Source organism: Pholcus phalangioides, unplaced genomic scaffold (assembly GCF_987345545.1).
Source record: "Pholcus phalangioides strain wild (caught in Gottingen) unplaced genomic scaffold, Ppha-v1.0 ptg000002l_1, whole genome shotgun sequence".
Lineage (NCBI taxonomy): Eukaryota > Metazoa > Arthropoda > Arachnida > Araneae > Pholcidae > Pholcus > Pholcus phalangioides.
In genome coordinates this window covers 2,195,497-2,221,713 of record NW_028301595.1, presented here as the reverse complement: position 1 = coordinate 2,221,713, position 26,217 = coordinate 2,195,497, and the positions used below count along the sequence as shown (strand labels likewise).

At 40.1% G+C, this 26,217-nt stretch overlaps 2 protein-coding genes and 1 non-coding gene across 4 annotated transcripts in view; 1 reads left to right on the top strand and 2 right to left on the bottom strand.

The window, feature by feature from the left end:
• unc-119 (unc-119 lipid binding chaperone) overlaps window positions 1–26,217 on the bottom strand; it is a 72,579-nt gene that overhangs the window by 34,991 nt on the left and 11,371 nt on the right. The window lies entirely within an intron of this gene.
• The window catches only part of LOC149089052 (guanylate cyclase 32E-like), a 270,710-nt gene continuing 246,990 nt past the window's right edge, over window positions 2,498–26,217 (top strand). Inside the window, exon 1 of one of the 2 annotated variants that reach the window (XM_089236943.1) lies at window positions 2,498–2,634. The gene's annotated coding sequence lies outside the window, so the exon portion shown is untranslated. The remainder of the gene's footprint in view (window positions 2,635–26,217) is intronic. The other variant, XM_089236936.1, reaches the window with a different exon arrangement.
• Window positions 18,258–18,331, bottom strand: TRNAR-UCU (transfer RNA arginine (anticodon UCU)). The gene has a single exon. It is a non-coding gene; the product is annotated as a tRNA-Arg (tRNA).

The following is a 26,217-nucleotide window of genomic DNA, read 5'->3' as shown; positions in this document are numbered from 1 at the left end:
TTGCCTCAAATCATCAACACCCTGGCACGAAGCTAAAAAATGATCATTATCCACCAACATGCGAGTTTAACTGCAAAATGACTTAGCACTGCTATCATTTTCACATCAGTTGATCAAACTTGGCAATGGAAGAATTCCCGTAGACCCAAGCACTGGACTGATTACGTTCCCAAATGGATTTTGCCAGTTCTGATATACATAAACTCAGTTCAAGAACTTGCAGACAAAGTCTTCCCAAACATTCAACAAAATCATCGAAACCATGAGTGGCTTTGTGAGAGAGCGATTCTGACACCGAAAAATGACAGTGTGAACAAGATCAACGAAAAAATATTAAAACTTATTCCGGGAGACTCCACATTTTACAAATCGGTTGTCACTGTCACAGACACAGCGCAGACAGTTCTGTATCCTGCAGAATTTCTGAACTCTTTGGATATTCCGAGTGTGCCACCACACAACTTGACCCTCAAAGTCGGAGCACCTGTAATGCTTTTAAGAAATTTGTCGACCCCGATACTCTGCAATGACAACAGACTCTGCGTGAAGAAATTGCACAATTACATCATCATCGAAGCAACGATTCTAACTGGATGTGCCAAAAGGAGAAGACGTCTTTATTCCACGTATCCAAATTATCACGGAAGAAATGCGATTCACTTTCAAGCGATTACAGTTCCCGATTCGTTTAGCTTTTGCCATGGCAATCAACAAAGCGCAAGGCCAGTTGTTAGCAGTGGCAGGAATCAACTTACTTGAGCCCTGTTTTTCACACGGACACCTTTTCGTCACCTGTTCGCGTGTTGGTAATCTCAAAAATTTGTACATCTACACACCAGATGGGAAAACAAAAACATTGTGTATCCACAAGCGACTGCCTGAAGTTTTAATTAAAATATTTAAAAATAAAAGTAATTTTTTTCTTACTTCATGCAGAAATTTTTTTGATAACGAAATAATTAATAAGGTATATATATATATATGTAAACTTTTTACAGGGCGGGCAACGTCGCCGGGTATCAGCTAGTGCTTAATAATGCATAAAGGTCTTATGCTTAAAATAGTATTATTATTTTGCATTTTTACTTTAGCAATGTTCTATACTTTTTCTCCATTAAAAACCTATGTTACACAAGAATCACTGTTTTATTCCTAGTTCAAAAGTACGGATAACTAAACATTGCATGAATGCACGTGGCCGCCATTTTGTTTTTTAGCGACTTGGAGCAAATAGCTTAAAATTTCAGATTAGAAAACATAATACATATTTGGATTCAGCATACCTTTAAAACATGTTTTGACGCCAAGGGCACTATTTTCTTTCTGTTGCTCCAAAAATTATTAGGACCTCATTTCGTACGGCCGCCGATTTGAAACATATGAAAATCGAGAGTGGCAAATAAACTACGGAATCAGCACATCAAATGCATTCAGAAAAGGTTGTTTGCTCGCTTCTCCTCGAAAATGATTCCTACCAGGGGCGTAGCCAGAAATTTCGTTCGGGGGGGGGGGACCACTTTCATTTCGGGGGGGGGGGACCAAAGTGACAGAACAATAGATTTGGCCATCTTTTTCCCTTTTTTCGGTCATTTTCTCACATTTCGGGGGGGGGGGGGACCAGACCCCCAAGTCCCTCCCCCCTGGCTACGCCCTTGATTCCTACTGTCAGAATTTTCGAAAATTCTCCCAGTCTGCGTGTGTGATGGTTATTTGTATGTAAAAATGTCTCCTCTGTAGAACACAAAGTTTATTTATATTGCAATCAGTAGTCCTGCCCCAGACCCGGTGACAGTGGAAGAATCATGGAATTGTGAAGTAGCAACTTGAGTTTAAAAGGAGAAGTAACGAAACGAAATATTCAGCTTTTCTGGTCGACAGATTTTTTTCAGCTGATTTATGTGCTCATTCCATTTGAGATAATTAACGATTTAACTAAATCCAACGCACGGAGTTTTTTTGCAACGATTAATTATGGCATAATAAAAGAGAAATCGTTAATCAATTACTGATTATAATTGTAAAAATCGTTAATTAACACCAAACCCAACGGAGTTATTGCAAGACTAATTATCGTTATTAAGAATCGTTAATTAATTATGGCGGCATAACAAAAGTGAAATCGTTAATTAACTAATTGTAGAACAGACCTTTCAACTCTGTATAGCTGTTATAATTACCGTTAATTATTTAACGATAATTACATGTAACAGTTATACTAAATCCAACAGAGTTTTTGTAACGATTAATTATCATTAATTGCTAATTAAACTCCGTTGGATTTAGTTTTCCGCTATAGAACGTATACCTAGTGCAAATTATACGTTTATATAAAGCGCTATTAATTCCATCGCATTTAAATTTGAATTTTGTAAAACAAGATTTAGTTACCACAATCGCCGATAGATGGCGGTGGCGTCCCTTTCCGGATCTCGATGAACTCCAGTAGGAACACCAAGAGCGGGCAACGTAAATAGATGTGCATGCGGTGATAGTCTTCGCAGTTTTTCAGCGGGAACGATCCGAATGGGATCGAGGAGATATTCGCTCGGATTTAACGACGAAAATGTCCCGGAAAACTTTATAATCCGAAACTTAGGGATTTTTTTGCAGTAGGAAAAGTTTTAGAAAAGAAAGGTGAGTGAGTGACGAATTTCTTCACCATAGAAAAATTTAATTGTTGACATTCAGTTTAAAAATTTGACTTTTTCGGCAACATTATTCGTATTTCAAAACTGATAGCTTTTTTCTTTGAGAAGTGAATATTTCAAAAATTTAAATATCTTTTTAGTACATGGTTGATCATGAGCTACAGATTATTTGAAAAATTTCTGTTGGAAAGCCATTATGTGCCGAGATTGTTTAAGAAGGTCTTTTCAATAAAGATTATTTTAAATTGCCATTGTTGCAGCGACTGGTTAAGAAAAGTCATTGGTGATTGCTTAAAATGGCCTTTGTTTAAAAGTAACTGATTAGAGGATTCTTTGCAAAGGTCTTTGTTAAAAAATAGTTAATGAGGGGATTGTTAGAAAATGTCTTGGCTGAACAGCCAGCCATTGTTGTAGAGTTGAAAGGATTGTTTGAAAAGGTCTTTGTTGAACAGCCATTGTTGTAGAGGTGAAAGGATTGTTTGAAAAGGTCTTTGTTAAAAAATAGTTAATGAGAGGATTGTTTGAAAAGGTCTTTATTGAAAATTCTTGAAAAAGGTCTCTGTCCAAAAGTAACTGAAAAGAGGATTGTTTGAAAAAATAATTAATGTGGGGATTGTTCGAAACGTTCTTGTCTGAACAGCCATTATGTTGTAGAGATTGCTCAAAAAAGTCTCTGTCCAGTTGATGAGGGTATTGTTTGAAAAGTGTTTGTTAAAAAATTATCAATGACAGGGGATTGTATGAAAAGGGGCTTCGCTGAGAAGCCCCAGATTCTACAGCCATTGTTGTAGAGCTTTAGTCTACTAAATCTGATGTTGACGCAACCCAGTCGAGTTCATAGTTGTCCCATCCACTGGTGATTTGGTCATGTAATTTCTGCGTCTGATACATGCAGATGGAAAAGATCTAGAAAAACATCGATTTCTCGGGCCAAATGCTGGCCGTCAATGGGTTCCATCCGGACCACGAAAGTTGTTCCTATAGAAAAGCATTAATAAATTCAACACGATAATTACCTAAGCTGACCATATTTCTTTCATAAAAAATGAGATATCGCCAAAAAAGTAGTGAAGGCGAATAATGTTACTATTTAAAGCCGAAAAAATTGCCAAAGGCAAGTAAAGTTGTGAATTATCGCTAAAATTGCTTAAAAACCACCAATCGCGGGCAGAAAATAGTGGAAACTGCAGGTCAGACTGTAATTCACGAAAAACCGCTCAGATTCAACGAACATGTGAGACGAATATATTTATTGGGCTATAATTAATTATGATAGTCATAATTATCATGAATTCGACACCCCCTCTAGTCCAGTGCCCGGACACCGAACTCGCCTGCTTTCCCCAACCCCCCCCCCAGTTGCGGCCCTAGAAGAGGTGCACGTCTGGCTTAGTAGTAGTAGCAACAGCCGAAATATCACTATTTAATTGGGCAGTCGATCAGGCGAGTACGAAATACAACACAGTCATCGAGCACTTTTAATTGTCTCACTGATATCCACTTGAGTAATAGTGTTTGGTGCGTTTCTGGAGTTGGTCCCGTGCTTTTTTGGTGCGTTTATGGAGTGGTGCCGGCTATCAACCGAGAAGGAAGAAAGCACTCCAGAAACGCACCAAACACTACTACTCACGTGCTTCGTGAGTAACAGGTCGATGTCTGTTTTCAGACAGTTCAGCTCTCTGCTCACGTCTTGGTGAAAATTTTCTGACAGGGGATGCTTATTACTGAGGTTTATTGAAATAAATTTCAAAACTAACACTAATTTCTTAGGAGATAAAGACACAAATGCGAGGGGCCGTTCAAGTATTACGTCAGTATTTTTTTTTCGCCATGTCTGACCCCCGCTCCCCGTCAACAAAATTTGTGCAGCTCTGCCCCCTCCCTCCTAACACATATTGGGATCAGAGACGTTCACGGGGGGGGGGGCATGAGCCTCCTATGCCCTCCTCTCCTGATCAAAAATTTATTTTCGATGCAAAAATATTTAAAAATAATTAATTTCTTTACCCCATTAGCTCCGATTTTATATATTCTGTGGGAGATGGAAAATCAGCGTATCCAAGAACACATTATAACAAAAAGTGCAGGAATGCTCTGAAAAAATTTCCATACAAAAAATACTGACAGAATTTATATAATTTGATTTAAGAAAAAATAATGAAAAGTTTTTAAAGAAAATATTTTTTTAATTGATTGAAGATATAATTTCAAAACCAATTAAAATTGGGACCTAATGAAAGAAATTGTCTAAAAACTAATGTAAATTCAGAATCGGTGAAACAAAAAGCACCCAGCCCCCATGGAAAAACCCCAGCACCCATGGAAATTCAGAATAAATGGAAGAGATACTTCTGGAATTGAAAAGAATTTCAGAATGAGCAGAATAAATGAAAGAAATACTTGTGGAATTGATGAAAATTCTGAATATATAAATGATAGAAGTTATTTATTTATTCCACACCTTATGAAAATTGCCGAGTGAAAGAAATACTTCCACAATCGAATTCCAGAATCGATGAAAATTCAGTGTTACAGAATTACCAAAAAAAAAATTCAGAATTTACGAAAGAAATTATTACCGTGAGTGCGGGGCCCGTTGCGACCGCACCTGTCACACACCCCCAAGAGCGGATATATATGTCTGTGGTCTTGGCTAGCCAAGTATTACCAATTTTTTTCATAGTGCAAGGTGGGCCCACACCCCGTGTCATCGAGTGTTTCAGGGGAATATAGTAACAAAGTACACCGAACGTTTGCTTCTTTTTTTAATATTCCCATCTACGCACAAACCATTTGTGTGGTCGCAGTTTTCTATAATACAAGAAAAAATTTTCACGAGTAGTAGTTTTCTTTGCTTGTCCCGTAAGTAATCGCAGCTTTTTCTCTCGTTCACATCATACAGGAGCATCGCGGGTGCGGGGAGTGGGGGTTGACGATTCACCATTCGCGAAGACTTGTATCATTAGCATGGGCAACAGGGCGAAAGTGGATAACAACCACCGATAAACCTCGGTGAACCACATCCCTCTCGTTCGAAGAGCGCGTATCCGTTCATGTACGGGAGTCCAGAAAATCACTCGACGAAAACGCATGTGACATGTGAAGGGCAGAGTGGACACAAAACATTTTAGGAGACGCCCTCCCTCCGCCTCCTCCATAAGTGAGACAGGACGGGTGGGGCCTACTATAAACGGAGGTGTATAGAGGACTTATCAATGTGGGAAAAATAGGTTAGCTCAGGTGCTCACAAACTAGGGAAAGGTTTTCATCGGCATTCCGAGTGTAGAGGAATTCAGCGGTTGAAGAGAAACAGTTTTTTGTGTTTGTCTTCAATCGGTAAGGTTGATTGTATAATAAATGTTTAATTATATCTGTGAATTGTAAAAGGAAGTGTTTGTCTTCAACCGCCTCATTCTTTCTACAACACTAGCAAAAATGCTATTAAGAATGTTTCATATTTTTATAAAGAGTGGTTGATGACGTAAGTGCCATTTAACCCCCCCCCCCCGATTATCAAAAGTCAGCTAACCCAAAACTTTCCCCCCCATCGATGCTGACGTAATACTTGAATGGCGCCCTCTCCAAACAAGTTGGCGAGATTTTTTTTTTGTGGTACATACTTTAAACCCCCTTCGCTTACAAGCGAATTGGCAAGAAATTCGGATGCTCTCTACTTGACGAATCAGTAATATAGTAAACTTGTCCTAACCGAACCGCACGTTCGAAAAAGGGAAGAAAAAAACAAAACAAATAAGAGTAATACAGTATAAAAGATGAGGTGATAAAAATGTAGGCGCAAAGTTAGGTTTCTTTTCGCCCTCACCCTACCTGCTCTCTTTCTCTCATAAGAAAGGTACATCATATGTGAGGGAAAAAGATTATTATCAGGGTATACAAAAACGAAAAAAAAAAAGTGCGATTGCAACAAAGCTTTGGGATGATCAAGAGAGAGGAAAGAAAATAGAGAGCGAACGCTGTTTGAATTCATTCCATTAGCGTTTGGATGCAATATTACGTTCTTTGATAGTAAAGTGGTTAAAAAGCTTGATATTCCGTTACAGTCCGAATTACATCTATTGATTTTTTTTTTGTCGCACCACGGTGAATTGCTGCACACGAGGGATAATTAGACCGGGACCTACAATTTACTGCCGATTCTGAACGGCAACCCTTTTTGTCATACTCACCGAGAGGTTGGGTGCTAACCCCTCGATGCGAGACTCCTTTCGGTAACAATCTTTCTCTGGTCCTGCTGTCACCGTTTCTGTTGTACACCCGTGTCAGGAAAGTTTCTGAAAAGGACGAACCCCGGGTATGGAACTCGCGACGCCTCTAAACATCCTTTGGGTACTTTTTGAGAATTTACCAGGTAAGGACTCGCAAAAATCACTTGGCCCGGGGACCCATGATGGTCTTGAGACGGCCCGCCCTGCGTCTATTAGTCACTTCCTATTACTCAAACTATCTTACCCAAAGAATTGTTGATACACTGGAAGCATTATTGAGAAAAGTGCATTACTCTTGAAGCATTAGCGAGATTGAGATGCTGATTTTTCCTCACCCTAATGTACGAGAACAGAGTTTTCTGGATATTATGCCGGCGTGTGTGAACTCGGAAAGAAAAGTCTACTAGTCTCCGCCTGGAGTCGAACCCAGTCCTCTTGTAATCCGGGCAAGCGCACGCACGCTATCTATACACAGCACAGGATACATGGCTATTCCTTCCTTATTTACGCCCTGTAGCGTGACGAGCTTAAGTAGAGGCACTGGGAGACCATTTGCTAAAATTAATTGGGGGGGGCACCATGCCCCTATTTCAGCGAGTCACGCCACAGAGCGTAAATAAGGAAGGACTAGCCATGTATCTCTTGTAGTGTGTATAGATAGCGCGCCCGCTTGTCGGGTTTACAAGATCTGGGTTGTATTTCTCTGCCGAAACTAGCAGACTTTCCGACTTCTGAAAAAGTAGTATGTCACTGAAAGAATTGTTCCACCCATTTTCTGATTTCCCTTTTTAATTACGCCAAGTACTGCGGTAATTTTCGACTTCCTCTAAAGAATTTCTCAAATCAGAAAATCGTTGTTTCGTACATAGATAGAAAACTGATTACTTGCAATTTTCCATATCATCCAAATTCAGTCAATTTGGTCTCCAAATCAGCGCCCAACCAGCCACAGCCCAATTTCTTAGGAGCCAAGCGTGGTATTTTGCTCAAGAGAAACTTGTCCTAAATAATGTTTTCTTGTACTTTTCTCATGTTGGAAGATGTAGCGTAATGGAATCGGAAAATTTTGTCACCCTTATATGTATAGATTCCAATTCAGCAACCGCATTTAGAGAATTTTAGTCGCCAATACCGATTTTCTAGTCGCCATGACCATCTGGCAAATGGGATTTGTCCAGCCTTGTTCTAAATTGAGATTTATTTGCTTAAATTTAAGCTAGATGCAAAATAAATTTCGATGTTTATGCAAACTACTGCTACAACTTAACCGCGCGTACATGCATCTCGTACACATTCCTCCACGGTATTTCTAATGAATTGGTACATGCCGGAACGTGCGTGTACGTGTTGTGAACCTAGCGTCAAGTTTGTTTCTGTGCTATGCTTGTTATGCGTAGTGCTGCCATAACTTTTTCTACCTATGAGTGGAATGTAATGATTGAAGATTTTACCGTTGTAAGCCTTTTGCTCTCTGTGTCGAGACTTTCAAACGGGGAGATCGGCTCGCATTCACGCCTCGAAGTTGGCAACCGCAGAAAACCAACTTCAGCCGCCCACCACTGTGGCGTCGCTAGTTTATGCAAACTACACAATACCATCTCAAATCAAAATCCGTTGATCATCGACTGGAAATAACTGCAGAAAACTTCAGAATGACGTGGTGAATCTGTTGTATAGTCAACTTGGTTCCCCTCTCCGAAATACCGATTATCCCCCTACTGGAATAAAGTTCTGGCAACGGCAATGATATTACCACGTGAATACTCGGTGGAGATTATTAATTGGGAAACCTTTCGGGAATGGATATTTTTGGAAACCATACATTTCCCTTCATATTATACATTTAAATTCCTTCCTAAAATAGAAAACTTGTTGCTAAAATTATGTAAATAGTCATTATTAATCATTTATTATATCATATCTTGCCTGTAAATAACCATTAATGCTCTGTATATCTCGCCAAATTGACGACGAACTTGGCAAGTCTGGTGAATTAGCGATGTCAACGTCAACGATAGCACGAGAAACGTCGATTTCTTTCTGGAAGGGTTCTTTCTCCTTTATAGTGGCGCGGCCAGCAGAGAACTGTGAGCAGCTTGTTGAATTTCAGTTGGAAGACGAGATCTTACTTGTAGGTCGCTCTGTTTTTTTTTAGCGTGTTTCATTAAAATCGCTGCTCGTGAATTCGTGTAATAGCTATTCTATAAAATAAATCTGCGCCGTCCATGAAATAGTTTCGTGCTTTGCCATTTTGAGTGCTTGTGAGAGACATTATCTGGGGAACATTATATTATATTTTTCTTCGTATTTTTTATGTATTAAATACAGTGTTTTTCCACTTGGGATCATGAATATCATTTGGGAAAATTACTCGTATTAAATTTATCATTTTCTTTCCGAATATTTATTCGAAGTTATAGCTTTTTTGCATCAAAATCTGATCGTAAGGCAAATTGATATGAATTGTATTCGATCTTTTAGCAAAAAAAAAACAAAAAACAAAAAAAACAGTGTTATTCAGGGATAAGGTATCCATGAGACGTTGCCACGATACGATTTTGTTTCCACGTAGATCCCGAGCCATGTAAATAAAGTCTAGATCCCCTGTGATCTCCTGAGAAGGTCGGTATCTTTCAGGAAAGATCTATGAATAATCTCTCCCTCTTTAGAATAAGATTTAGATCGTAACTGTCACAAAGATTTCTTGTAAACATTCTTATCTTTCGATTTCTCCTGAATAACATTGTCAGGCTGTTACGAAGATCTGTGTGTGTGTGTGTTATGAATAGATTCAGTGCTTCTCCATTTATTCGTAGCAGCCATTGTTCACATACCTACTCATTATTTTCGGATAATCAATCAGCAGGAAATTTTTGATGCCTCTCTGACTGCATAAAATGATTCAATGCTAGTTTCATGAAATATCGCGGCTACTGATTAGACCATCTTGACGCGATCGCGAGACCTCGGACAAAGTGATGTTCAGTGGGGCTCTCTGCTTGTAAAGACAGCCTACAAATTTAAGATCTTACACTGGAAATAACAGTGTATAAAGGGAGGCTCTATGCGAATTAGGACGGTAAACGCGCCTGGGTGGACCCATGCGTTAATACAAATACAAGCACAAGGCCACAACAGGCAAAATGCCCAACGAGGTGGCTGAGACAAGGATGCCCATAACAAGTATGGATGTCATATATTGCTAAAATACAGCAATTCCATTAAAAATTCGATCACAAAAATTATAAATATTCATATATACATGAAAATATTATACAATTCCCACATAAAGAATACTCTTATGGTTGTCTTATTCTAAGTAAGGATAACTTCTCGATTTACATTTTTATCGTGTTTCTTTTTAAACGTGTTAATTGTGTTACAATTAACTACCTTCAGAGGTAAACTATTCCATTTACATTTATTAACAACCCTATTAGAGACAAATTCCCTGCGCACCATAACCTTGCATTGTCCCTCACCAATCGATACTGGTGTCCCCTTGTAAAAGCAGTCGATTGACGGTGTATTAAAAGTTCATGGTCCATCCTATCCATCCCATTGAAAATTTTGAACATTTCGATCATATCTCGTCGACACCTGCGTTCATCCAATGTAAACATATGCAAAAAATGAAGTCTCTCTTCATAACTCAAGTCCCGTGTGCCAATAAGGACACGCGTAGCTCTTCTCTGCATCCCTTCAACCAAGTCTATGTCCCTCTGTAGGTATGGTCTCCAAAACCTTACAGCATGCCCCAGTCCAGGACGAACGAAGCGGAAGAACTCGAAAAAGCGGAAGAACTACTTTAGGAGAACGCGAAGAGACTGAATAAAATTGAAAATGAAGAATTTGAAAATGAGACCAAGCATTCTATTCGATTTTTTGACCACCGCTGAACAATGTTCAGAAAACCCAAGCCGCTCGTCAATGAGAATTCCCAAATCGGTCAGCCTAGTTGCTTCCAGGATAGTGACACCATTTTTGTCGTAAGAGAAACATGGGTTATTCGAACCAAAATGAGCGACCATGCACTTGTCAACGCTAAACTTCATGCTCCATTCATTTGCCCATGTTCCAATCCTGTTCAAGCGGGTTTGGAGCAACTCCCTATCGCTTTGATTCCCAACTACCCCCATTAGCTTCACGTCATCTGCGAATTTGCTAACAATCCCATCGATACCCTCATCGAGTTTATCAATAAAAAGTGAAAAAAGTATGGGGCCCAGAACACTTCCTTGAGGAACTCCACTAGGGACGTTTGTCCAATCAGAAAATTTCCCGTTCACCACAACTCGTTGCGACCTATCTCTTAACCACGATTCTATCCCATTCAACAAGTTGACCCCAATCCCAATCTCGTGTAAACGCTTCAAGAGTTTGCCATGTTGGACCCGATCGAATGCCTTCTGGAAACCAAGGTAAATAACATCTACATTTTTGTTCTTACCCAAAGTCTTAGTCACGTGATCATAGAAGCGAAGGAGGTTAGTTACAGATGACTTCCCCTTCCTGAACCCATGCCGATTATCCGACAATACATTATTCTCGTCTATCGACTTCACAAACTGCCTTTTGATGATAATTTCCAGAATTTTCGAGAGGGAGCTCGTCAAACTCACTGGACGATAATTGGACACCGCTTCTCTATTACCCTTCTTAAATATCGGAACAACGTTAGCAAGTTTCCAATCCGTTGGAACGATACCCTCAGCAACACTACTCCTGTATATCTGTGCGACTGGCCCCAACAATTCATTAGCACATTCCCTGAGGACCCTGTGATAGATATCATCTGGTCGTGGTGCTTTGCTTGCACATAGATTTCTTAGAAGATTTAGGACCTCCACGTCTTCCACTTGAATATCGTTGAGCGTTTTATTACCCCATGCAACACCGGTATATCGAATATCATTATCTCCATTAAAAACCGACGCGAAAACGTCATTGAAAGCACTACACATGCCTACATTGCTCTCTAACCTAGAGCCTCCTATCGACAGGGGGCCAACTGTTCCCTTACATCCAAAAAAATGATTTTGGGTAGGAGACAATGTCTGCCAACCTAGGAGGAAATGTGGTCAAACTTCCGTTCTCACGATCCGTGAGATAATTCCCCTTCCCAGCCGAGAAAAAGAAAAACAACATGTACACTTTATGTACAATATAGCCATCCAAAACAATAATATAATTTACATAAAGTATATTATGACTTCGATCATAACAATCTTTACACTTCTCTTGGCGCAATGACATCGCCAAATCATCGCTGTCGACAGACTTGTCAAGTTTGTAGTTAATTTGGTGAGATTTAGAGAAATGCATTAAGGATTATTGACAATCAAAAAATGATATACATGACAACTAATGACCATTTACATAATTTTCTTAACAATACAGTCCACGTGATTGGCTATTTAGAAGCTTCTTATCGAGATAATAAAACTCCCGAAGTCTAGCGGTGCACATAAAACCATTAATCTCGCAATAAACTCCTGCGGCCACGCGAATTGCCAAATACTATAGTCCGTTTCAGGTTAACTTTGCAGTGAAGGGGAAGCTACGAGGGAACCGCATCACTCGTTGCTATGGGAACGAAAGCCTCTTAACCAATGTATCGATGCGCGGCCTCGGTAAGGTATGGCCGATTCTCGCCAATCTCACTGAGAAAAATATTTTTTACGTGTAACGTACTTGCACAGTTAAATTAGTAATAATTATAGAATTAAAAGAAAACCACTGCCGGTACTTTCAGAAATTAAAGTGAGCTTTTTGAAATCATTTGTTTTGTTTTTTGACTAGAAAATGTTTTAAAATTTAGAAAAAAATAATTATCTTCTATCAGAATGTCACTTACTCTTCATTGATGTGCCGTAAGTAACATTAAAAATTTCAAAAAAGTCATATATTTTTCTGAAATATTTCCCTTCTCTCAGCTGAAATTTATTTACAAAAAAAAATCTAAACAATATTATGAAAGCAACGTGTAATTTGAAAATACTGTATATTAACCATGGCTCTCAAAAACTTGGGGATTTTTAATTTTTTCTTCAATTTATATGGAAAAAATTAATGTTAAATAAATTAAGAAGAAACAGGTTAACTCTGTTTTCACGTGTAAATGCAGGAATAGCACCAAATAATAATAATGATACGGAAAAGTTTAGAATTTTTCTACTCACTTTTCTTGCCGAAATTTCCGTCGCTCGACCTCCCCCTTCCCCGAACGGTATACGTCGATGCCACTTGTTTTCCCGACAGCTTTAGTCTTTTGTTACGGTTGATGTGCTGCTCATGGTTATTACGGATTATTCTTATGGAGTTTTGTTTACAACGAATATTCAAAAACCTAAAATATAGTATTCAGGAATGGAAGAGCAGAGAACTTTAGCGTGGCTATCTCTGGTGAAAATTAAGACACAACTGTTACATAACAGATGAAAGCCCAAACCACTGTTGACCTCCCCGCCCCCCCCCACTCATTTATTGTATCTGAAGAGACGCTATAGGCAAGGGGCATGAGGAGAAACAGGTGGGTGGAAGATGGCGTCCGTTCGTGTGAGTGGAAGTCGCGACTCTGTCAACACTCTCCGTGATCGGAAACTAAAACTATATCCCATAAACATGGCAAAAAATAAATAATTAAAAAAAGGGGGAATCTATAACCAAAACTTCTGCACCCATAGAGGGCCTCTCACAAGTCACAATAGTGTCGGCACTCTCCTGGAAGAGAAACACTTCTTGTAATCTATGAGTGAATATCTGAACTCACTGAAGCCTATTTTTAGGAGAAAATAAAACTGATTGAATATTCGTTTTTATGTAAGCCTATAACTGCATGTAAAACAATGAAAAATTGTATCGTTATGGAAAATTAAGCCAAATAACGAAAAAAAATATATACAGTATACAATTGTGCAATGGAAAAAACACGAGTGATATTGGCGGGGAAAATTTCTAGGATATCGCGCCAGAGTGTCGTCGCCGTTGCTATGGATTTTTAATAATGGTAACCAATAATTTTTTATAATTTAAAAATTTTAAACATGTAAACATCGGTTCAAAACGATTTTTTTTCAGTATTTTTTTCAAAATCATAGAAAAAATTTAAATATTCTGTATAAAGGTTCATCTTAAACCTCCGATATATGAGAACTATATTTTGCGGCGAAGGAATACATTCTCTACCTTTCTCTTCACTGCAAAGTTAACCTGAAACAGACTATAATTGCAAAGAAATTTGAAAAAAAAAAAGTTTTGTCAAAAAAAAAATTTAAACTGAATGCATTGGATAGAAAAATTTGCAAATAATTCTAATTTTTAAAGCAATTCAGCTGGAAACGGAACTAGATAAACATTGAATAATTGTCAGTTTATGAAGTGCGTGGAAGAGTGCAAAGCCCCCCCCCCCACTTCCCAGGGTAAAAGTTAATGTATAAATTGAGAAAGGGTTCCCTTTTTTTACTTACGGCGAGTACAAATCTGCGTTTTCTGGCTCACTTTACTGGTTGGGGGGCTTATACGTCGGAAGGAGCTGCCTGCGACATCGCGTCTGACCGCTACGTTGGCTCTCGAACAGAAAGGAGTTGGCCACCCCTGGCCTAGAGTATGTATGCCATACGTTCACGAATTTTTATAGGACACCCTATACATCCATTTCAGAAATTAGAATATGTGCGAATTTTCTCAATTTTGAACACCGAAATAGTCAATGCTCCTGCCTATCCTATCGATTTTGTCACCCGTGCATCCCCCATACAACCAATACCACACTAGAAATATCTTCAGTGTGGTATTGATACTCCGTCTGTACACACATCACGGAATATTGACCGAATAAACAGGTCGCGGTAATACCCGTCACACTGAAGGATATGAAGCAGCGTTAATATCCATTACATGGCACAGTTATCCGGAACACATAACTGTGCCATGGACAGATTAGAACTAACTCTCTTTTGGTTACTCACGTGCTTGCACACTTTTGTGGGGGTCACTCTTTTAATTACTCAGGGTACATTCAAGTATTACGTAAGCAGATTTTTAGCCATTTTTGACCCCCACTGTCAGCAAAATTTCGTCAACAGCTTAGAATATTTCATATCTTCAAAAAGGGTGGTTGATGACGTAAGAAACCTTCAAACCCCCTTCCCCGTCATCAAAAGTCAGCAAATCCGAACCCCCCCCCCCCCGATGCTGACGTAATACTTGAATGACCCCTCATTGACATGCTATGTCAATTTTCCTTTGCTATCTAGGTTACTCTTTTGGCCATTTTGGTCACTCACATGCTGGCACACGTTCTGTGTTATCCTTTTTGTCGCTTACTCACCTGGTCCTTCCGCTTTCTAGGCAAAGCAGTGTTTATGGTTTTTCCGCCCCTAACGCATTCTACTCTAATTAATTTTTTTCTTGTCCACTCACTCCTCGGATTTGTCGCCCTGGGAAAAAACAAAAAAATCATCCCGGGCTCCCAGAGCTTGAGCCCTGTCAGCTCCACCCTTGGGGGCCCCCCACCATGACCCTGGTATATAGCCCGCTTGGCCCCAGAGCTATATGCAGTCGACGCTTGATATAAAGACCCCCCCCCCCCTTCGAAAAAGGACGTTATATTTGATAAAATTTTCAGACACACCCATCCTCCGGGAACGCATCGATGTCTCAATGGGATGGGAAGCGGGGTGTGTTTGGTCTTCAAAGCATTAACCGGTTCTGTCGGGGTGATGACGTCAGCTGGTACTGACTCCGGAACATCATGAGAGCCCTTATTATAAGCCCCCCCCCCCCCGTGAATACGCCTCGCAATATGTTCAAAATTTTTTTCTGATTTCGAATACTAATTTAATTAACGTTCTAGACCATCCTTATCGATTAAGTTTCCTCGTTCTAACACTGCCCCCCCCCCATACAACCCGAAATCAGTCTGTACACATCTCGGAATAAACACGTCGCCATAATACCCGCCACAGGTACATGAGGCAGGGCTAACATCCATCACAAACGCGGTCCTTACAACTGTGCCGCGGACAGCCATAACACGTAGCTTAATCCGGATTGGATATGCCGTTTGTCAAGACGGGAAGAGCGTTTATCCTCTGTTCAAAAGCCAATGGCGATGTGGTCCCACGAGAGCTCTTTCCAGCGAGAGAGAGAGAGTAAAGAAGCCATGAATCATGCTCATGTTGATGTTCGGCGCCGCTCTTACGCACGTGACTGAAACGAAACTAAAATTACATACGCTGTTGTAATTCCGAAACAGACGTCCGTGTCGCCATCTCTGTTTCTTTCGATGGACTTCAAGATTGGTCAATTGGACTAATTTCAAACTGACCAGTGACAGTATGTATTTTCAATATTCAAGCGCTGCCAGACTTGAACCTAATCCTAAATGACAGTGTTCTGCGGGTTCCGGAGTTGAACATGAGCATCCCCCCCCCCCCCGGGCGGGCAAAGTAGACCCGTATGACGTCTTGGATCGGACATACAGTCGACACTCGACATAACGACACCTTTCGTCCAGTCGAAAACTGACGTCAAATTGGGAGAGTCGTTATATAGAAAGCAAAATATTTCTGATAGTCGTTCTATGGAAAAACACATTTGGGACTTATCCTACCTTCGTTGTAATGGAATAGCCGCTATAACGTGGGGGTCGTTATAACGAGCGTCGACTGTATTTGTTGGTTTTACCAGTGATTACATGTCGTTTAAATTTTCGGACCCTGGGTAGATGCCGAACATGACCCCCCTACGTGGAATTTGGGCCCTGTGTTCAAGACGGTTTACGGAAACGGCCCCGGACATTCCACCCCGATATTTTGCCCTAGACGTTTTACTCGGACATTTCGGTCCGGACGTTTTGCCCGACATTTCTTTCGCCCTTGATATTTCGCCCAGATTTTTGGCACCTGACAGTTCACCCAGGATATTCCACCTCCTGAATTTTCTGACTCATTCATACGACAACTCTTTCACTTGGTCACTCAGGCGGTAACTCAGCCACTAAGTTGGTCACTCAAATCGCATACTCACTCGGTCATTCATACTGTCACTCACCGAGTCACTGACTCGCTCAATTGTTCACTCACTCTTGTGAATGGGTGACTCAGTTACTCACATCAACCCGGCCACTCATAAGGTCATTCATCTAATCAGGACGATCATTTTTTGATCATTTTTGTCGCACCACGGTCATTTTCTGCACACGAGGGCTAATTAGACCGGGACCTACAATTTATTGCCGATTCCGAACGGCAGGCTTGTTTTTTTTTATACGCGTCAAGGGGTTGGTGCGCTAACCCCTCGATGGGGGACTCCCTGCGGTAGCAATTTTTGCTGCGGTCAAGTCGCCGTTTTTAATCAGGACGAGGAGCTAAACGGTCCTGGGGGACCGAATGCCGGAGGCGAATTTTCCGGATCCCGTTCAAGACCATTATACAGTCGAATCCCGTTATAACGAACTCCAAGAGACCGGAGAAATCACTTCGTTATAAAGGAATTCCAGGTTTTTGCATTGTTCCTATGTAAACTTACATGAAGGATTAGAAAAGTGTTCGTTAAAACGAGATTTTCGCTATAACGGTATTCGTTAAAACGGGATTCGACTGTAATTCAAAATTTATTACTAATTCCAATTGTTCGGGTTTGTTTCACATTTGTTGTCATTGTGTCGCCGATTCTCGAGGATTCACGTCACAGGACGGAAAGCTATTGAAGCATTAAGAGGAATTCCTCTAAATCAGTGATTCCCAACGTGGGCGATGGGAATTTCCAGGGGGACGGTAGAAGATACGGATATAACATAGGATCCTATGGGTTAGATTGCGTTGGGGGGCGATGGGACAAAAAAATTTCTGAAGAAGGGGGCGATGGGACAAAAAAGGTTGGGGAAACTATGCTGTAAATATAAATTCTTGGTTGGGTTCGAATCCGGTTCGGATACCCGGCGGATTGCGTTCTTTCGTTCGGATTATCGCGTGAATGGATTCGACATTTGCCCCCACGGGAGCAAAAACCTACGAAAATTCAGAATTAATGGGGGGGGGGGGGGGAGGAAAGGGCTCAGAATTGACGAAAATTCAGAATCGAGGAAAATTTTCTAGAATCAAATCGTTAGAATCTCGGACACTTTGCTTAATGTACATTTTTTGTCGTAACTGCGGGTGCCCCCCCCCCCCGAACCGCGGTGGTCTTGTGCAAACGCACAATCCCCCTAAGGGCGGCACTGCTTTATCTCCCCCCCTCCCCTCCCAGGGTGGACGAATACTCGTATATCAGAAATCTTCGACGTTCTTGCAATAATTAAGATGATTCCGATAAACCCCCTCCAACAAGAACATAAAACGGGGTAGGAAGAGGGAATAAAAAAAAAATGAAATGACCACACCCCTACCGGGATTCGAACCCGGGACCTTTGGATTAGAAGTCCAACGCGCTTTTCCACTGCGCCACAGGGGCAATTATCAAAATACACTCATTTCTATCGCCACGCATCAAACGCATTCGATTACGGCCTCTCGATGGGTTATAAATACAGCGCTTTATGGATATTGAATTCTCCTGAACTTACAGGAATATGTAGGGACGATTCTACTGTAGTACAGTAATGTTGCTGACGTGCCGGACATCTGACATTTGTGTTTATTTCTTTCACCGTTTATTAAATAGAAACAAAAAAAATTCACCGTTTAGGTGGCATTACCGCGGCCACTCCAGAGCTGTTCAATAATTGGTTCGCCATTGGTTTCCCCCATCGAGCTTATATTACTGCAGGGAGTATGACGTCAGCGGTCTCCGCCTTGGCAGTGCTGAGAACGGTGTCCGTAACATTATTCGTCAGAAGATCACATGACTCGGTGAAAACACACAATTCCCCCGTTATTTTCTTATGGAACCCACAGGAGTTTAAAACAATAAATGAAATAATTTCAGCATCGATAAGATAATTCTAGAATTAATGAAAGATACAATTCTAGAATTAATGAGAGAGAATTCCAGAATTAATGAAAGAGATAATTCCAGTGCCGTCTTAACGCATGGGTCCACCCGGGCACTTCAACAGAAGAGGGCCTCACAATGAGATTTGGTTGAAATTTTCTAGAATTTACCTTTTAGGGCCTCAGAAACATCAATTGGCCTGGAGGCCCATGATGCTCTTAAGACGGCCTTGGGTAATCCCAGAATCAATGAAAGATAAATTCCAAAATCAATGAAAGATAAATTCCAAAATCAATGAAAGATAAATTCCAAAATCAATGAAAGATAAATTCCAAAATCAATGAAAGATAAATTCCAAAATCAATGAAAGATAAATTCCAAAATCAATGAAAGATAAATTCCAAAATCAATGAAAGATAAATTCCAAAATCAATGAAAGATAAATTCCAAAATCAATGAAAGATAAATTCCAAAATCAATGAAAGATAAATTCCAAAATCAATGAAAGATAAATTCCAAAATCAATGAAAGATAAATTCCAAAATCAATGAAAGATAAATTCCAAAATCAATGAAAGATAAATTCCAGATTTATGAAAATGACGCTTCCAAAATTAAATGAAAGTGATAATTCCAAAATTAAGGAAAGGTATAACTTCAGAATTAATGAAAGAAAAATTCTAGAATTCATTAAAGAGAAATTCAAAAATCAATGAAAGTAATAATTAAATCATTAATGAAGTGATAATTCCAAAATAAATGAAAGTAATAACTCAAGAATTAATGAAAGATCATTCGAGAATGAATGAAAGATAGTTCCAGAATAAATGAGATAATTCCAGCATTAATGAAATAAATAATTTAATCTTTCAATTTTTTTAAATGAGTTCCCAATCCTGTTTTAAAGCTCAGCGGCGGGAGTGATGACATTACAATCGGGCGCAGACAAGCCTATGAAAAGGGCCAGCGCAGGTAGGCTCACTATATTTGCTCGAGAAAGATACGTGAAATTAGGCTTCGAAATACGGGACACTGCTTGCTTTTGGCGATTATTGGCAAAGTCGAAAACTCGTGCTAAAATCACAAAGACGACAACAATAGAGGGAAATGAAGCGCCACTTCAAATTGCAGCGGATTGAAAAAAGACAAATGTGAAATAAATATTCTTATTTGTAGTCTTAATTATCGTAATGTAATTTCTGAGTTGATATGCATAATAAAGCACCAGACACCGCCCAGCCTCCCTCATCCAGGGCAATGGCTAAAATTGACAATGGTCGATAGAGCCGGGGCGGTGCACAATATGAAATGAAATGAATTTCTGAGTCGGGAACATAGTGTTTTAATCGTTGAATAAAAGTCGAGTTGGCGTCGTTGAAAATACGTGGGAAATCGAACATTTTTGCGAAAAAGTCGGAGCAGCCAGAAAAAACCGGGACTCTTCCCCTGCAAATACGGGACGTATGGTCACCCTATGCACAGGGGATACAAACATAGGGCAGGTAGATTTTTCGATTCCGACAGTCTGCGAGATAAGGATTAGTTTAAAAAAAACCGAATTTTTCAGTTTTTTCAACCAATCCGAAGCGGAGTCGATTTGCGGAATCGGAAACCAGCTTGTACTATGTGCGTACCCTTACTTAGAACTCTGTATTCGTCAGCGTGTTCCAGGTATGGATGCGCAGACTTACTCCACCCGACTGAGGAAAACAAAGTTTCACTAATGAGAAACATGGCTTGCTTTCTTTCATACGGAAAAGAAATGCCATGGGAAATTTTCGCCACAAATCAAGCGTAATGATTGAGTATTTTTCAGCGTTTGTAGGCCTGTTGCTCTTTGCGGTGAAACTTTTTAACGGGGAGATCTCGGTTCGCATTCGCTCCTCGAAGTTGGGAACCATAAAAAACCAACTTCAGCCGACCACTACTGTGGTGACGGTGGGGTTCGGACCCGGATCTTCGCGATGCGAATCCGTCAATATGACCACTCGACCACCAACAGCGGCGGAAAACCATGGCTGTTAACAGAAGGCAGCGTATATTGAACGACCGCTGAATCAGCTACCGAGCAGTGGCGTCAGCTTTCGTTTAAATTTTTTTTTTCAACCAGCAAAAGGAATACTTCGCGGAAAAAAAATGTAATCGCAGAGGAGGATTTTTGATGGCGGGAGCACGCCGTAGGGTCTCTACTTCTAAAGGGGCCTGAAAAAACTCCAGTTTTATTTTTTCTTCTCTAATTTAAGGGGGCCCAGTATTTTCTTTTGCACCCAGGGCCTCAACCGACCTTAATCCGTCTCTGTGTAGTCAATTTTCACCCAAAGTGGGATAATCCACGAATTTTCATCGTTTGTTGTCGCTAAGCGCTGAAGATCTCGCTAAATAATGATGATGACTGCCTTTTACCATGGAAAGCGGGATAATCCGCTCGCACAAGCGGCCGTTGGGCATCAAATTCGAAACAATCGCCGATTGTTGTCAGAGGTGAAGAAAAATGCTTGAAGATCGCGAAGTAGTGTGATCGCGCGATAGTTTGAAGATGGTTAAAATAGGGCACCTCCAAGAGATAGGCCTCCGCACGGGTTGCCATAAACGTCATTCAGACTTCCTAGTAAGTTTGCTACATTTTGAGACACAGCATCCTATATCGTTTCTTCTTTTGTCGTAGAATCTTCTTGATTGGCTCACGAATACGTCCGGAGGCCTATCTCTAGGAGGTGCTGGTTTAACACCCGCAGCGCTAACCGCAGTTTCGTTCTTCTCATTACGAAAATATTGATAAACTGGTGGAAAACCTAAAAGCTGTTTTCGTTATCGACGAATGGTGTGCACCGATCAAATATTGAGAACGTCGGATTTATATGTAGTGAGTAGAATAATTCTACTTCTATACATGATACTTGTTGGGCTATTTTGTACTTTAGTAATAGTGGAAATGTTCCCTTTCTCGCAAATAAGCTCCTGAAATTGTTACTGTGATTGGAAGATTCCAATAATATGTCTGGGATGAGAAACCAGAATGAAGAAATGTGGGGGTAAAAAAAAAAAGAAATGAATGAAAGACAAAAATGGCCTAACCCCACACCCCTACCGGGATTCGAACCCGGGACCTTTGGATTCGAAGTCCAACGCGCTTTTCCACTGTAAGGCTACTGACTTTGATCGCAACGCATTTGACGATTAACGCATCCTCTTGGCTTCCCACAATGCTTTCAGTTCGTTGGTCTACCCCCTAACTCTGTTATATTTGCCAGTTGATATTCGTTGGCGTCTTCCAGGGATAGATGCGCAGACTTACTGAGTCTGGTTTGGAAAAACAACGAGAATTGAAAAATCACTTAACCAAGTCTGCGCATGCTCAACAGCCACTGCATGAGTTGTCAGGTTGTCAGCAATCGATGAACTTCTTAATTTAATCAAAATTTTCACCAGAAAGTGGAATGCCTCTCGAAATGGTATAGGGGTTACATGTTAGGGTCGTATTCACCGACATGGTTTAAACCGTAGTTACAATTTTTGGATAAGAGATCAATATAGATTGGTTAAAAATCTGAATTTAACCAATCCGTGTCGATCTCTTATCAAAAAATTGTGACTACAGTTTCAACCATGTCGGTGAATACGGCCCTTAGTTTCCCACAATGCTTTCAATTCGTTGGGCTACCTGTAAAGCTAGGGACACACTCGCGTCTAGCTTGTCTCAATAGCCATTTAGAAATATTTGGTACCAATGACCCCCTCCCCCGCTACAATGAAGTACCAGCGGCATGGGATGGCCACACACTGGCCCAGCCTGGGCCAATGTTCCTTGTGACTATTTACTTCCAGAACACCCTCCAAGGATACTTAGTGTTGTGACTGACGACCAATGTGTAGCCATACGGATTGGAAGATCGGTGAGGAAGCAGAGCCTCCAAGATACTACTGGGAGACTTTGTAAGGAAGGCGGCTCCTTTGACTTGGGGAGGTCTTGGTCGTTCTCCTCGAGAGATCAGCCTTACAATACCTTTCAGCCCTCAACATTGAACGGTCATTGCCAATGCAGGAGCAACCACACTACTTGCCCATGACCAGTTTTGACGTCACTGAAATCGTGCATTTCACAATATGGATCAAACGTCACACGGAACATTTACTGGCGGGACATATGGTCAGCCTATGTAGGGGTCGCAAATAAATGTTTTTTGGTCAGAAGAGGTTCGCGCTTCAAAAAAGTTTGCGTACCATTGATCTAGACAAGCAGTTAAGTATGTAACATCGGGAGGGGATGTTAAGGTGCATGCACACTACTCCGGCGTGATGAGGGACCACCTCAAGAAAAAGGTGTTTCTCTCCACCGGGAATCGAACCCAGGACCTCTTGCATATGAGAGGTAAAATGTTTTTCCTGTTCACCTCGGCATTATATCCAGAAAGCCTAGTGATTTCATGAAACCTTTTAGTATTATGCAGAGTCGCTGTGGGTGGGGGGAGGGGATGCTACAGGCGGGTCACAGTGAAATATTGGAGGTTTTCACAAATTCCTTAATTATTTCATTCATTAATTCTGGATTTTCATTATTGCTGGAAAAAAAATTTCAGTCATTTTTAATTCATCAATTAGAAAGTTTTCATTAGTTTCGGGAAATGTTTTCTCTCATTTGTTCAAAATTACCTTTAGATTTTCATAAATTTTTTGCGTTCATCCAGATTTTTTAGTGTTTTTAAAATATTCATACAAAAAAGTATGAATATTTCTCAGCAGTCCTGTATCTGCTGAAATAATAGGTGCCGAGTCCAAATCCCATAAACAATATAAAATCAGGGCAAAACAAATTCTAAAAACTTTTGATGTCCCGAAATTTTTCAGACGTACCTGGTCCTACGTCTGATGAGGGCGGCCATATTATTATGCATTTTTTTTAAACTGGTATATAAATAGCATATGTTACTGCCAAAGCCCGAAATTGGAAAATTCGCGAATTGGCCAATTTCGTTAAATATTGACCCGGCAAGTTCACGAAGTGGCGGTGATCCCTGGCCAAATTCCGATAACAAAAGACATGATTCGGGATCATCGTCAAGTTGGCATATTTTTTCGTGATAATCATGTCCACGTTAGTTATGGCAACGCATCAAACCAGTCACGATGCGGTAATAATTTTTTTCCTCCAAAATTCGGCGGAAAAAACTGTTTACACAATTATTTTTATAGTTTTTCTCTCTCAAATTTCACTTTTTTTCCCCTCTCATCACACTGAGTTAATCCAATACAGCTGCTATATATATGTATCACACGTTGGCGATTAAAAACAATGGATTTTGCACCTACTGGGCCGTCTTAAATCGGGACATAGAACTTCGGCCACTTCACGAAACGGCCCGTCATTTGGGGGGGGGGGGGCGTTTCACCCTGGCTTTTGGAAATATACTATATATATACACACACACACATAAATACATTGTGTGTAATTATATATAAATTATAAATACATTGAGTACATGTGCTTTGCTGCCCCCCCCCCGGAAAAAGTTGAAATGACGGCCCTGAACGGCCGCCAAAATCCGAACCATTACTGCAATTCGGACTTCGGCCAAAGCTCAGTCACTCAGTCAGTTCAAGCAGTGACCGGCACCGCCGCGAATCGGCCGCACTTCGGGCGCCTCGGCTGTATAACACATACATATAATTTCAAGCCGATCGGACTCAACTATTGTGTATTAGTTACGATTGAACTAATTAGTTAATGAACAAATTTATTTCTTCTTTTAATGATAAAGATAATTAATTTTGGGTAAAAAAGTGCATGTATCAGTTTTGGGAATTGATTTTTCTATCGAACATGTTAAATTAGTTTCTCTTCCATCGTCGTATAACGCCTAGAACTGGTTCGGGGCCATTCAAGTATTACGTAAGCAGATTTTCAGCCATTTTTTACCCCCCCCCCCCCACTTGCCAGCAAAATTTCGTCAGAAGCTTAGAATATTTCATATCAAGCGGTAACCTTCGAACCCCCCTCCCCCCCTTGTCATCAAAAGTCAGCAAATCCGAACCCCCCCCCCCGATGCTGACGTAATACTTGAATGACCCCTTCTTAACCTCGTTTCTTTCGCGCACCCCAATGCAATGCGACTTTACTTTCCTGCCCTCCCTTGGATAACGCGTTTTTATCTGTGAGGAAATTGGTTTTTTTTGTAAAAACGCGACATTAATTAATTTCCATGAATTCTTTTACTTATTTAATGCCCTTTTTGGCTAATATTAAATTTTGACTTTATTTCCTTTCGAAAATTACTTCTAAAACGAAACTAATGAAAAAAGTTAATATTTTTTTTAAAAATTTTTGAGATTCGGAAAGAAAGATTCATCTTTTTCTTCATCTCAAACAGTTCTCCATGAGGCTTTTTTTGGATCACGTGATATTTCCCTCTCTTGAGGGACATATAAACCGTAGACAAGGTAACCAATATGGCGACTTCCTGCGCGACTCATGGAAGGCACAAATCTAAATTAAATAAACGTAGAAATGAATCTTCTTCTCAGGGATGCTAGATATTTCGATAATTTTCTTGTAGTTCAAGTTATCGATCTGCTCCTGTTTTTGATTCAACAAATTCTTGATAAAAACTGCGGAAGTTCTTCGATGTAATTTATGTGGGCCCCATAACTAATTTCATAACATCCTAAACTATATGGATTGATGCAATTGAATAATATAAGACAATACGGGGACATTTTCATTTTCGTGCTTCAAAAGATATAAATAAGAAGTTGAAATCAATGTGTCATTGCATGAATATCCAACTCAAAAGTAGGTCCGGCTAATTATTTTATATTCAATTTTCTGGGCTTCGTATCTGCAAGGAACTCAATATTTCGAAAATTGAGAATTCGATTCAATTTTTAAAATTATTGATCTGGTGGGAAACCCTATTAAATTTCCGCATTTCCACGGTTAAAATCGGCAATTTTAACATTGATTTCCATGGGGATCATCCTGTCCCTCAAAGTGACGATGATTACGACGTCTATTCGAAAAGCCTCATTCCCTCACTGACTCCAAAGTCGCAATAACTATAAATTAATGTTTCTTTTGACAAGACTCAATTTTTTGATGCTTTTCCTGAGTCGTGCGTTAACGACAACATCGAATCTAAGCGCAACATTCTAACACAAGGTAGCAATGGTAAACAAACCGCGAAATAGTTTTGGTAAATAATGGTGTGTTAACCGAAATGGCAAAAAAGTGCAATCGCTTAATCGAAAAAGAAACTTTTGCATCGTGAATTTCGCGTGACATATTTCTGCAAGCAGTGAGGTGTCGAAATATTGGTTGAGTTTTTTATTTTTTTTTAAGAATTGAAGAATTTTTATCATTTAAATTTTCTTGAATAATCGGTCAACATGTTGCAATTTTTTTACCACCTCGCA